The sequence below is a fragment of the Entelurus aequoreus genome, linkage group LG06, assembly GCF_033978785.1.
Source record: "Entelurus aequoreus isolate RoL-2023_Sb linkage group LG06, RoL_Eaeq_v1.1, whole genome shotgun sequence".
Classification (NCBI taxonomy): domain Eukaryota; kingdom Metazoa; phylum Chordata; class Actinopteri; order Syngnathiformes; family Syngnathidae; genus Entelurus; species Entelurus aequoreus.
In genome coordinates, this window is record NC_084736.1 from 40,281,764 (window position 1) to 40,296,248 (window position 14,485).

Consider the following 14,485-nt stretch of genomic DNA (forward strand, 5'->3'; position numbering starts at 1 on the left):
AACCTAAAATACCACACCGGAGACCACAGACTGTTGAACAACTTAAACTGTACATCAAGCAAGAATGGGAAATAATTCCACCTGAAAAGCTTCAAAAATGGGTCCCCTTCTCCCTCTCTGTCTGCTCCTCTCTCTTTCTCTTCTCTCGTGATCTGCTCCTTTGTCAAACTTAATGTGCTGCAAGTGTATTTTATTTTTTTAAATGTTTATTACTGTATATGGTTGTTAAAGTTAATGAATTTTGATAGTGAAAGCGCCAAAAGGACCTCTCTGTGTGTGTTTATTCAGCAGTTGTGCTTGTCATTGTTGTTGTATCATCTTATTAATGAAGAAATTGTTCATTCATCAGCTCCTTGTTATATTTAATTGATATACAGTTGTGTACAGCATGTTATATAATGTTCAAAGTGTACAAACATTCAATAAAATAATGAACTTTTGTTGAGGTTAGAAGCCATTATTATTTATATTTACATTGTTTTTCTTATGGAGAAATTTGCTTTATTATGCTATTTTTTCCATTTACAAACCCTGTTTGAGGACCAATTAGGTTTGTAAATGGAACTTCCACTGTATGGGTCTGAGTAGGTGAATTGTCACAAAACACAAAAGTTTAGAAGTCACTTTTTAAGTTGGTGTTGTGACCTGTGCTGGTTATTACAACCATCCATCCATCCATTTCCTACCGCTTGTCCCTTTTGGGGTCGCTGGAGCCTATCTCAGCTGCATTCGGGCGGAAGGCGGCGTACACCTTGGACATATAACCAATCAAAGAATATTTTAGCTTCTGGGTTTCGTAACAATTAGGATCACCCCGACATCAATATTTTGGTACAGGTGCCAAAGTGTATTTTGATACTTTGTGATACTTTTCTAAATATAAGGGGACCACAAACAACATTTCATTATTGGCTTTATTTTAACTAAAAATGTTACGATACATTAAACATATGTTTATTATTGCAATCCAAGAACAGTTTTGGCATTACATAAGATAGTAAATATATTACAACTTTTAATAGTAAGTAAACAAATAAAGGCTCCTAATTAACATATTGTGTCATTTTTCACTCTATTATTTTCTCAAAATTATGAGGGACAAGCAGTAGAAAATAGATTATTAATCCACTTGTTCATTTACTGTTAATATCTGCTTAATTTCTGTTCTATCTACACTTCTGTTAAAATGTAATAATCACTTATTCTTCTGTTGTTTGATACTTTACATTAGTTTTGAATGATACCACAAATGTTATGTACGTGAGGGTTGGAAGGAGACAACACCACAAAGTGCTTAAGGTTACCAGGTTTATTGTAACCTTTGATGATTGTGTGGGATGTGTATGCTACTCTAAGTGTTGGTTGCAGGATTAAGTGTAAAATTAACCATGTAAATAATTCAAGAGGATGTTGTACATGCGTGATGGATGAAAACTTCATCTGACCAAGAGGGTAGGCACGAGGGAACAGGCAGGAGGTTGAGGGCAGGCGGCAAGCAACAATGTCCAAGTCCAAACGAGTGATCGAGGATCGAGGGAGGCAGTCCAATTTCCGGATGGAGGTCGAGGTACAGCGCTCTAACACACGGAACAAGGGACATAAGTCAACAAGACAAAAAGGGGCAAAAGACAAAAGAAAGGCGAGGACAACGAGAGGGAAGCCAGAGACGTAATGCTTACTACAGGAGTTAACGACGTTCCGGCGTAGGTCCCAAAGAGTGACTGGTTTTTATGTTGTCCTCCTGATTACTGCCAGGTGCACTGATGACTGACCGCCTACAGCTGCGGCAAAGCCTGGGCGTGATGCACTCGGCGCGTGCGGGGGGTGTCCTGGCATGCTGCCAGACAGAGAGTGTGATCTTGCTGCGGGATAATCTTGGGTTCGAAACCCTGCCGCAACAACAAATGTAGGTATCGATTTGATACCAAGTAGTTACAGGATCATACATTGGTCATATTCAAAGTCCTCATGTGTCCAGGGACGTATTTACTGATTTTATAAACATGAATAATAAAAAATTAAATAAAATATTTGTCATGATAAAAATGTAGATGTAATCATTGTAGTATGGACTAGATACGGCTCTTGTACTACATATCGTTACAATCCAAAAGTCTGTAGACCCAACCTTTTGTTTACATTCAGGAGGGCTAGCTTACGGTTAGCGGTGAGCTATTGTATCCTCCTAGGGTGTGTAGTGAAGCATGTTTAGCTATTCCTTGGCCTCCAGTGATAATGTACAGGTAAGAAAATTACTTTATTTGTCGCCATGGAGGCCAGGATTAGTGATTTAGAATTAGCTAAAACACTGCCGACTGCGGATAGATGTTAGCTGCTAGCTAGCTAGCCATGTCTTAAAGCACCCCTTCGTTTAACTTCACCTTTATCTTTACTTTTTACACCAAAATGCGTCCATTCTCTCTTTTCTGTCTACACACTGTATCTGTTTGTAAGTACTCCGTGTGTGTGCGCTGCCAAACATGTTCCTCTGCTCGTAAAACCAGCGATATCATGACGTGACGACGCGCCGTCATGCCCGTTAAAAAAATTCAAAAAATGGGGAACTTTTCAAACAAAGTATAGTACCATTTATGATTTATTAGTACAGTGATACTATACCTGTACCGGTATATCGTACAACCCTAGTTCAAATAAAACCTGAATCTGAATCTGAATTCTAGTTTCTTGATTCAATTCCAGTTGAAGAGTAGAAGTAGCTAAAAGACTGCCGAATGCGGACGGTCGTTAGCCGCTAGTTAGCTAGCCATGTTTTAAAGCACCTTAGTGTTTATAGTTTCAGCTTTGGTTTTTAAGCCAAAATGCGTCCATTTCTGCCCTTAAAAAATACTGGTATTTTTCAAAAGCCGTATAGTACCGTTTTCAATTCATTAGTACAGCGTTACTTTATTAGTTAAGTTAAAGTTAAAGTACCCATGATTGTCACACACACTAAGTTGGGTGAAATGTGTCCTCTGCATTTGACCCAACACCCTTGATCACCCCCTGGGAGGTGAGGGGAGCAGTGAGCAGCAGTGGTGGCCACGCCCGGGAATCATTTAACCCCCAATTCCAACCCTTGATGCTGAGTGCCAAGAAGGGAGGTAATGGGTCCCATTTTTATAGTCTTTGGTATGACTCGGCCGGGGTTTGAACTCACGACCTACCGATCTCAGGGCGGACACTCTAACCACTAGGCCACTGAGCAGGTATCGGTACACCGTACAACCCTTGTTGCTATATATCACTGCTCTTTTGGAACGAGGCATCATTGTTTTTGTAATTGTCTCCTCAACACGCCGTCGTTTAAATTCAGACTTCCGGCACCTGTGGGGATCCCAAACCCACAAAAACAGATGAAAAAGTGGGTTTTGCATAATATGACCCCTGAACGCACCATCTGGCAGCTTGGGTTGAAAAGTTTCACTTGAATACGGTTCTTTCTGGATGAAGGTAGAGACCTACACTGATAGAACCCTTTGCAGACTCTCTGACCTAAATCCTTTCTTCAGGATCTGTCCGACCCGGCCATGAACCTTTCATCACTGATTGAGTCTGCATAGGACAGGAAGCAGCATAGCCCTTTTCCCCCAAAAAATTGGACACGTACAAAGTTGTTTTCATCAATTAATTAATGAAAGTCCGGCTTCCAGAACGTGCTAATAGGCATTCATGGTCTCAAACTTCCACAACAATACAGGATTTCCACAGACTATATTTCTTCTGCTTTTGTGTTTTTCTGCCTGGAGCCCTCCGGGGGGATTTTCCTCAGTTTTTGGCTCACCAATTATTTATGAACCTTGATTTATAATGCATTCCAAAAGTGAAAGTTGGATTCCCACAGAGCAATGGATGCGTTACTTTTACACTCGCAGAGAAAAAGTTTCAGCGTTGACAGGCTAGGACGATGACTGGGGGTCGCTAGGATAAGTCGGCGCGCTTGACTGCGTCATTCGGTGTATTAATACATATTATGGGATGTTTTTGCATTGTATACCCCGAGTGGCGGGAACAGCTCTGCATACAGTACTGCTCCATGAAACAAACATGTCGCTACCAAGACTATTAAAAACTAGTGATGTGCCACACCACTGACTTTCTTTACGGTCTGATACTAGACCTGAGTACAATTCAGGCTAGTATCGGCTATGCCAGGGATTTGCAACCCAAAATGTTGAAAGAGCCATATTGGAACAAAAATACAAAAAAGTAATCTGTCTGTAGCTGCAAAAAATTAAGACTTATATAAGTGTTATAATGAAGACAACACATGGTGTAAGTGTCTTTATTAGCCTACTATCAAAATGACTTTAAAAGTCTTATATAAGTGTTATAATGAAGACAACACATGATGTAAGTGGCTAGTTAGCTATATTAGCCTACTATTAAAATGACTTTAAAAGTCTTATAATGACGACAACACAAGATGTAAGTGTCTATATTAGCCTACTATCAAAATGACTATAAAAGTCTTATATAAGTGTTATAATGAAGACAACACATGATGTAAGTGGCTAATTAGCTATATTAGCCTACTATCAAAATGACTTTAAAAGTCTTATACAAGTGTTATAATGAAGGCAACACATGATGTAAGTGTCTATATTAGCCTACTATCAAAATGACTATAAAAGTCTTATACAAGTGTTATAATGAAGGCAACACATGATGTAAGTGTCTATATTAACCTACTATCAAAATGACTTTAAAAGTCTTATATAAGTGTTATAATGAAGACAACACATGATGTAAGTGGCTAGTTAGCTATATTAGCCTACTATTAAAATGACTTTAAAAGTCTTATAATGACGACAACACAAGATGTAAGTGTCTATATTAGCCTACTATCAAAATGACTATAAAAGTCTTATATAAGTGTTATAATGAAGACAACACATGATGTAAGTGGCTAATTAGCTATATTAGCCTACTATCAAAATGACTTTAAAAGTCTTATACAAGTGTTATAATGAAGGCAACACATGATGTAAGTGTCTATATTAACCTACTATCAAAATGACTATACAAGTCTTATATAAGTGTTATAATGAAGACAACACATGATGTAAGTGGCTAATTAGCTATATTAGCCTCCTATCAAAATGACTTTAAAAGTCTAAATAAGTGTTATAATGAAGAAAACACATGATGTAAGTGTCTAATTAGCTATACTAGCCTACTATCAAAATGACTTTAAAAGTATTTTATAAGTGTTATAATGAAGACAACACATGATGTAAGTGGCTAATTAGCTATATTAGCCTACTATCAAAAGGACTATGTATCGCAGGCTGACGCAAATCTTTGTTGACAGAAATGTTGAAATATAATATTTATACTACACATTTTTAAAACATTGGAAAACATTAGTAATACTTCTCAGAAGGTGAGACAACTCCTGGAAATGACTGTCTTAGAATGGCCACAGATATAGATGTGTGTGTCCAAGTTAAAGGAAATGGCAGGCTGTCTTCTTCTAATGGATTTATTACAATATTTGCAAGCTGGCTAACGTTTGCTGTGGTCTGGAACAACATGGCACACGAACAACTATCAGAAATGCAGCCAATATTATATACATATAATGTGTCATGAAACCTGGAAAAATAAACTAAATAGACAGAGGACATAGGTAAAGGAAATTAAATGAGCTCAAATATAGCTACAAACGAGGCATAATGATGCAATATGTACCTACAGCTAGCCTAAATAGCATGTTAGCATTGATTAGCTTGCAGTCATGCACTGACCAAATATGCCTGATTAGCACTCCAACAAGTCAATAACATCAACAAAGCCCATATTTGTGCATTCACGCACAGTGTAAAACGTTTGGTGGACAAAATGAGACAAAGAAGGAGTGGCATAAAACACGTCTTTCTGTGGCAGCGTTGGAGAAAGTTGTACATGTAAATGTTACAGGCCTCGCACTGAGTAGCCTGGTCCCAGTGTTCGATGTGGTGTGTCCTGTTTTATAGGAATAAAAAGAAGACACAAAGTGCTTGATTGCGTTGTCATCGCAGGGTGTGACCTGACTGAGACACGGAAGCACTAACAAGCACCTCTCATTTTCCTCCTTTCCTATACGAGTGCTCCCTCTGCTGGCGGGGCGGAATAACATGTCTTGTGGCATTCAGCTTGGAAACATACACTTTAGCTGTGACTTTAGGTATGAAAATACCTCGAACTAAATTAGGATACTCTATTTACACATTCATTTTACAAAACAATTGTGACTACTAATTGTAAGTGTCACACACACCCCAACAAAAAAACGAATGGCTCCCGACATTTCACAACTTCAAAATACAACTATCACAAACTCTGTACATCTATGTAGGTGCCTTATGAGACATACATTGGCATGTGCGGAGATGTTTGTATGGTGTACACGTTTGGCAAACAGAATGACGGGTTGAAAAATTGGGATGTCACTGGATAGGGAAGTAATGGGTGTCCTAGAATACTCCAAGCTACCAGTGAAGGGCCTGCATACACCTCTGCACTGTTAACTACTGAAGGCACATTAAAAGAAGGCTGACCAAGGGTATCATAAGTAAATCGAGATGGCGGTTGCCTATTTCTAGTGGACCTTCTTGGGAGTTGTCCCTCAGCGTCAGGGGTGGGGCTCAGTTGCGATTGTTCGTCTTGCGAAAAAGACTGCTCTCGTTCACATCCCTCTTCCATGACAGGTAGGTTTCTGGGTTCAGATCTTTTAGTTCCCTCATATCCCTCTATATCCCCATCACTGATGTTCTCCAAAATATGTTCATCATTGTCCCGTAAATGATCCCTCTTTCCTGGTCCTTCTGTCCCATTCATGGGTGCATGTCTCCTATTTGCTGAGTCCCTTTTCCTCAAAGTTGGTCCTTGGTTGGCGATTTGGCTGAACTCCAGAGGGCCTGATTTAATTTTGGGGACCAAGGAGGGTTCCACGTCTGGTCTGTCTCCCATACCAACGTTATATCTTAGCTCATAATAGCTAGAACTGCCATCATCATCAGAGCCTGTGTCACTGTTTGAATCAGGTGGAATATTTATGTGAGTTGTTCTTGATCTCCTTTCTGTTACCTTCTTTCCTCTCTCTTCCTCTACTGGTAGGTTGACAGGTAGGTCATTAATAAGATGCAATAAATTACGATGCAAAACGTGTGACTTGCTGCCATCTTTTTCTGAAACTACCTTGTACACGGGATTGTCACCAACCTGGTCTTTCACAACATAAGTGCTGTTTTCCCAATAGGACCTTAACTTTCCAGGGCCACCTCTTTCACTTAGGTTGCGTACCAGCACTCGATCTCCCGGTTGCAACACTACTCCTTTCGCATGCTTGTCATAGTACTTCTTACCGCGGGCACTTGACTTTTTGCTGTTTTCTGAAGCTATTCTGTAAGCTTCGGTCATGCGTTCTGCCCATTTCTCGGCATACCTTTTGGTTGTCTGCGGTTCCTCCTGGTGAGTCATCCTGAGGAGCAGGTCAATCGGCAATCGTGGATGACGCCCGAAAAGCAAGAAGAAAGGTGAGTAACCAGTTGCTTCATGACGTGTGCTGTTGTATGCACTGACAATCTGGGCTATGTAATCTTTCCACTTTTCCTTCTTCTCCTCACTCAGGGTTCGCAACATTTGCAGCACTGTGCGGTTAAAGCGCTCGGCCGGATTACCCTGAGGGTGGTATGGGGTCGCCCGGGAATGTCCCACTCCGCTCAGTTGCTGTAGTGTTCGGAATAAATTATTTTCAAATTTGCGCCCTTGGTCATGGTGCAGTTTCATTAAATAATCATTAAAGATTTTCTCCGCCGCAGTTTTCCCTGACTTATTACGGGTCGCATAGCATTGTGCGAATCTGGTAAAGTGATCAACTACCACTAGGATATATTGGTAGCCTCCTCTACTCTGTTCTAAATGCAAATAGTCAATTGAGGCAAGCTCCAGTGGAGAGTTGGTTGTTATGCTACTCATTGGGGCTTGTACGTGTGTCGCAGGTTTTTTTTGTTTTATGCACTGGCATTGTCTGGTAACATATGTCTCAATCTCCCGCCTCATGTAAGGCCAATAGAACCTCTGCCTTGCTAAACTAATGACTTTTTCCGTGCCTACGTGACCCATGTCGTCATGTAAGTGCTTGAGAACCAATGCTTTGAGGCTAGCAGGTAAAACTAGTTGACGTCGCTCTGCGACTCTACGATAGAGGATTCCATCTTCGATGTGCAGCCTTGTCCACTCATGCATTACTTTTCTGCCTAACCCTTGCTGACTCTGCTTCATGCTGTCAGTCAGTGTTGTGTTTGACTCTTTCAATCGTAGGATATTTCCAATCACTGGGTCCCTTTGCTGGGCCTGTTGGAGTTCAGTGAGACTAAATGGTGTCAATGTTTCTTTGGTCTTGGGTTCAAGCTGGTCACCCTGGGCCAGAGCCAAAGCAGCTATCCAGGCTACATCTCCTCTTTCGCCTGCTCTGCACCCTCCCATGTCGTGGTGACAACTTCCCTGGTCAATTCCTGGGTACACTCATTGACATATTTGTTGATATCTAGGGGGCAACTTGAGAGTGTATCAGCATCAACATTTATTTTGCCTGGTCTGTACCGTATATCAAATCTAAAATCTGACAGTTCACCCACCCACCTGTGGCAAACTGCATTTAATTTAGCAGCGCTCATGACATAAGTTAAAGGGTTATTATCAGTGTAGATAGTAAAGTGTGGGGCATAATACAAATAATCCCTAAACTTTTCGCAGACTGACCATTTGAGGGCGAGGAATTCTAACTTGCCTGAGTGTAGTCTGTAGTTTTTCTCAGCTGGTGTGAGAGTCCTTGATCCATACGCAACCACTCTGAGCATTCCATTCTGTCTCTGATAAAGAACCGCTCCAAGTCCCTTGTCAGAAGTGTCTGTGTGGACTACGTAAGGCAGTTCAAAATCTGGATATGCCAGCACAGGTGGCTCTACTAACTGGTCAATCAGCTTGCATAAGGCTTCTTGATGCGTCCTGGTCCATTCAATTGGGGTTTTGGATGGCATTTCAGCAACTTTTCCTTTTCGAGCCCCTGATCTATCCAGCAATGGTTGTCTCAAACTTCTCCCTGGTTGGAGGAGTTCATTAATGGGGCTTGCCATTCTGGAGAAATCCTGTATATAGGACCTGTAGTAGCTCAAAAAGCCTACAATCCTTCTCACATCTCCGATTGTAGTCGGAAGGTCATTCTTCAAGGCATACACAGCTTCCAAGTCTTTGGGGTCAATGCGCACGCCTTCGGCTGACACCAAGCGACCGACGTACCGCACTTCTTTTTTGAAAAGGTCACATTTTGTGGGCCTGAGTTTCACTCCATGCTTCTGCAGGGCTCTCAAAACTTTCCTGAGCACTTCAATGTGATCTTCAAAGGTCTTGGCAAAACACAATATGTCATCTAGGTACGGGATGCAACACTCATCCCTCAGGGGTGCAAACATTTCCTCCATACTGCGCTGAAATGCAGCTGGCGCATTTGTCAGGCCGAATGGTATGCGTACCCACTCAAATAGACCCCATGGGGTGATAAAGGCGGTCAGATGACGTGAACCTTCTGCAATAAACCCTTGATGGTATGCCTTTCCCTGATCTAAGATGGAGAACCAAGTATATCCCCCCAGGGTGTCTGTGAGATCTTGGATCCTGGGAAGGGGATGGCGGTCAGGGACTGTGCGCTGGTTCAGAAGACGATAGTCAATACATAGTCTAAGTGACCCATCCTTTTTACGCATGCAAATGACTGGTGCAGAGTAGGGGGATTTAGACTTAACAATCCATTCTTTAGCAAGGAGATCCTCAATATACTCCTTGACCTCCTTGTACAAGGGTTTCGGAATGGATGCATAAGATTTTTGAACAGGGGTATTGTCTTTAAGTGCAATCGACATTTCTAAACTTTTGATACACCCCATGTCATTGTCATCTCGAGCAAATGCTCCTGCCTCCTCTCGCAAGAGTTGTTTGGCTATTTCCTGTTGTTCCTCTGTCAGGTGGTCAATGTTAACAGGTGGGTCCTATGGCTCCACCACACAAGATCTTGTATCCTGTTTGGTGTTTTGAGACTCAGCATTTGGGGATTTAAAAGGAACTTTTGTTTCAGTCAGCTGTGGTTCGTCAGTTGATACTATCTTAACAACAGGCTAAATGCTGCCTAATATTGTTTTACAGGATAATGTGACCTCATGCTTGTTGTGGTTGCCTATGGGGATTCTCAAGCAGGGTACTTTTGCTTGGTTAATCTCCAAGAGACTGTCACCGACATCAAGCCGCTGTAACTGTGGGTTATTTTCATTGGGTTCAAAGAGTACAAGGGGGTTTGATGTGTCAAACATAGGTGGAATCCTGCACTTTATTTGTCTGACCGCACCGGCTGGAATAACAACATCATGAAATCCCACTTTAAGCATACCATGTCTGACATCATTATCATGAGAGGCATGTGTCTGAATCAGACTGACAAGTGCTATTGCTTTGTCATTCTCAATGCTTAAGGCTCCACGTAGGAGGGTCACAAGGGCTGATATGAAGTCAGACTCACCCTTCGGTCCCATTATCAAGCATTCAATTACGTTAAAACCAATAAGGGGGCGGTCCATGGGCACACTACTTACTAAGAAGGGTACCTGTATTGATAGGTTTGGGTCGCTATTATCAGGGAGACTCACATTCACTCCCACCCAACCGTCATACGGCAAGGGCTCCCCATTCACTGCGAGCACACTTAGAGGTTTACAACCTATTAGATCTGCTAATGGGCGTGGCTTATGGTCGGGAGGGTAAGTTTCTACCCACTTACGATCAAGAAGACTCACTTGAGCACCTGTGTCCAGCAAACACTCAACTGTAAAATTGTTAATGTTGCACTTGACCCTGCATTTGTTCCCTACTAACTGGGCTACTTGTCCACGCACCTCAGTGTCTTTGGACTGAAGAGAGGACATTCCAATGTTTCTTACATGTGCTGGTCTCTCCCCTGGTGGCTTCACCTCTGTAGGGCTCCAGGGGCTGCTGTTCATTATGGTGTGGACATCAGCATGGGGTTGGTTAGCACTCTGGACACGAGGCCTCTTGAGACAGCCAACAGCTCTGTGCCCGACCTCCCCACATAGAAAACAATGGTGACATGGGCTTGTGCCTTCTTCAGCACACTTGGGGAAGCTATATTGTCTTGCTGTTTGCCTGGGCCTTGGTCTGGCATTTGTGCATCTACAGAGTTGTTCTAACATTTGTTTAGCTGCGAGAGACTCAACCAGTTTTGTCAGGGCATCAACTTTGGCATTAAGTTCCTCTATCACATTGCTTTTATTCTTTGTCTTATGCTGTAATGTTTTTCTATGTCCTTATCAGTCTCAAGTTGGGCACTGTGAGCGTGTGTTACCTTATGACGAGATCCATGAGCAAGTCTTCGCTGCCTCTCACTCTCTTCACCGCACACCTGGCTCACATGCCGAATTAGTGCTTCATCTGACACAGCATAGTTGGACAACAGTGGTTTAAGTTCGGTGCGAATGTCACTAAATTTGGGTAGGAGGCCCTGGAGAATAGTGCGCAAAAACACATTCTGCACTGTACGAGGTTCATACTCAATGTCCATATTACCTTGTCTAGATGCAAACAGCACTTTCTGTTTTAGTCCAATCATCCTGTACAGGAACTGTTGGGGACTTTCACTCTCAAGCTGCCGGGTGCTCATCAACTCCTGGAACAACTCACTTCCACTTTTTCCACTTAAGTGGCAGCGCAAAAAGCTTCTGAGTTCACAGAGTGTTAAATCATCCTTGTTAACTAGCATATCTTTGAACTGTCCGGGTCTGACAATACGGAGGATACCCTGGATGATTTCACCTTCAGAGTGACTTGCTTTGAGCCCCTCATCTATCTGTATACAAAGTCCATGGTAGCTAATATCTGACACCTGACCCCCGCCTGACCCCCGTGAACTTTAAATTCTCTACGCTGAAGTAAGGGTATATCTCGTAAAGGAACCATACTACTAGGGCAAGCGTGAGAAGCGGCTTGATGTAGTGTTTGGGTACCAGGTGAGGTGGGTGTGTGCATGGCGGTATGGGCTTGCCGTGTATCAGTCAAAGTAGGCATGTTTGTGGAGTCGTACGTATGTGTTGCGTTATACGTGCGTGTTTTCTGTGTTTCATATTCAGATATCTTTCTCCCCAACGACTCATAATTGGCCATTAATATTTGGTACTCGAGTGCTTGTGGATCAGCGGAAACATGTGGCAATGTGTCATCACTGTTATCCCTCTGTCCCTGTTGTATAGTTGTCAGTTGTAAGGGTGGTGGGTTAATGACAACACACTCTGTTTGCTTAGCGTGACGGACTTCGGCGAAACGACTGGCTCTGATGTCATTAATCGTATCTCTTGGAGATAGTAAGCATGCAATACCTTCGTCTTCTGACTCTAGTAGTGTCCTACAATTTAAGTAAGTACATATATAGTCAAAACAACTCTCTTCATCAACCTTAATTACCCCAGAAGAATCAACATCTGATACCGGTGTGATGTCCTCAATAATTTCAAAAAGTTCTTGTGCTGTCAACTCGTGGAGTATTTTCTTTACCTCCCACGTCAGCTCTTTACGTACACGTTCTCCCATGTTGATTTTGTTACTCAACGACAGACTGTAGCTTTGTTGTCTCGGGCAAGCGGTGCTGCACTCCTCCAGCGAAGGTCCCTCTCACACGCGTTGGTCCTGTTGCTGCCTCAGTCGCACGCTGCTTCAACTTGCTTCTGCCGTCACGTCTGCCTTGGATTCGTAGATTAGGAGATCAGCATCTTCTTTTGTCGGATGCCGATCCCAGCGGTGCCTCCAGAATTCTGTTACAGGCCTCACACTGAGTAGCCTGGTCCCAGTGTTCTATGTGGTGTGTCCTGTGTTATAGGAATAAAAAGAAGACACAAAGTGCTTGATTGCGTTGTCATCGCAGGGTGTGACCTGACTGAGACACGGAAGCACTAACAAGCACCTTTCATTTTCCTCCTTTCCTATACGAGTGCTCCCTCTGCTGGCGGGGCGGAATAACATGTCTTGTGGCATTCAGCTTGGAAACATACACTTTAGCTGTGACTTTAGATATGAAAATACCTCAAACTAAATTAGGATACTCTATTTACACATTCATTTTACAAAACAATAGTGACTACTAATTGTAAGTGTCACATAAACAAACTGTTGAGTCACAGTCCACACAACAATGAGTTCAACGGCCGCTGAAATTAGTAGAACAAAACGGCGCTCACCAAATACTCTCATCAGTGAAGCATAAACATTATTAAACAGTGGACTTTTTAACAATTAGGAAGGTTTGTGTCGTGTTTGTCCTCCTACAGAAACTGTATTACAACAAAAAATATATTTTGCACCCCATTTTTTTTCAATTCCATTAATTATTTTCTCCACAAAACTGAAAACGTGGCTTAAGTACAATCAGAAGTGTCAGCACTAGAACTGGGTGGAGTACGCATGTGGCTCTAGAGCCGCGTGTTGCTGACCCCCGGGCTATACCGAACTGATACTTGTGCAAATATACCAAATGTGTCTGGTAAAATTGAAGAAATGGTGTAATTCAAATATTCATACTCTTGGGAAGTACTAATATATACTGAGTGCTGTATCTTATTTCTATTCAACTCCGTATGTCGTGTCTCCAAATAGCCTACAATAAAATGACACATACACTTGCTGCTTTAGAATACTGAGTGACTAATTTTAATTGGCAGTCATTTTCTTGAATAAAGGAAGTTTGCAACTGCAGTTTTATTGCAATTGCTATTTATAATTTAATGAGACCAAGATCATATATTATTTAGGAAACTTTACCTGAGCAAATCAAGGCTATTTTGTCTGTTTGTCATATACTGTATATTATCTATGTGTCCTGGGCATGACGTTAAAGTGCATCCGGCAGTGGAGGCTCCTCTATGGGGTCTTACTACTGTTACCCCAGGTGGCCCTTGGCAAATGCCTACTACCTGACTGCCCCCTAGCCAGGGATACGGTGAAGACCTCAACAGCGGAAGACGGTAGATTTAAGAACTACCACGACGGCGGCGATGGCGGAAGAAGGCTGCAGCAGAAAAGGGTCCCCAGTCGTCTTGGACTCCATGCCACTGGACCCTGACCCGATTCTGTCAATGATCGTGTGGTGACTGTCTGTGCACCAGTCTACCCACATTAAACAAAGTCAGGCACAGGCATCCTCCATAAAGGGATACACCCCTACCAGGAGGATCGTCACACTCATTCGAGTGACCGCCGATGATGATATTATCTATCTATCTGTTAATATATATATATATATATATATATATATATATATATATATATATATATATATATATATATATATATATATATATATATATATATATATATATATATATATATATATATATATATATTATGTGTTTATATATGTGTGAACATATGTATGTATAGATGTGTGTAAATA

The 14,485-nt window shown here is 41.9% G+C and overlaps 1 long non-coding RNA gene across 2 annotated transcripts; it reads right to left on the bottom strand.

Moving 5' to 3' along the window:
• Positions 1-1,340: 1,340 nt before the first annotated feature.
• Positions 1,341-12,951, bottom strand: LOC133651545 (uncharacterized). 2 transcript variants are annotated; one of them, XR_009826434.1, is made up of 3 exons: positions 12,595-12,951; positions 1,680-1,837; positions 1,341-1,577 (listed from the first exon to the last, which is right to left on the bottom strand). It is a non-coding gene; the product is annotated as an uncharacterized LOC133651545 (long non-coding RNA). The 2 variants fall into 2 exon arrangements; XR_009826433.1 differs by having other exon boundaries at positions 1,680-1,889.
• Between the last annotated feature and the right edge of the window lie 1,534 nt (positions 12,952-14,485).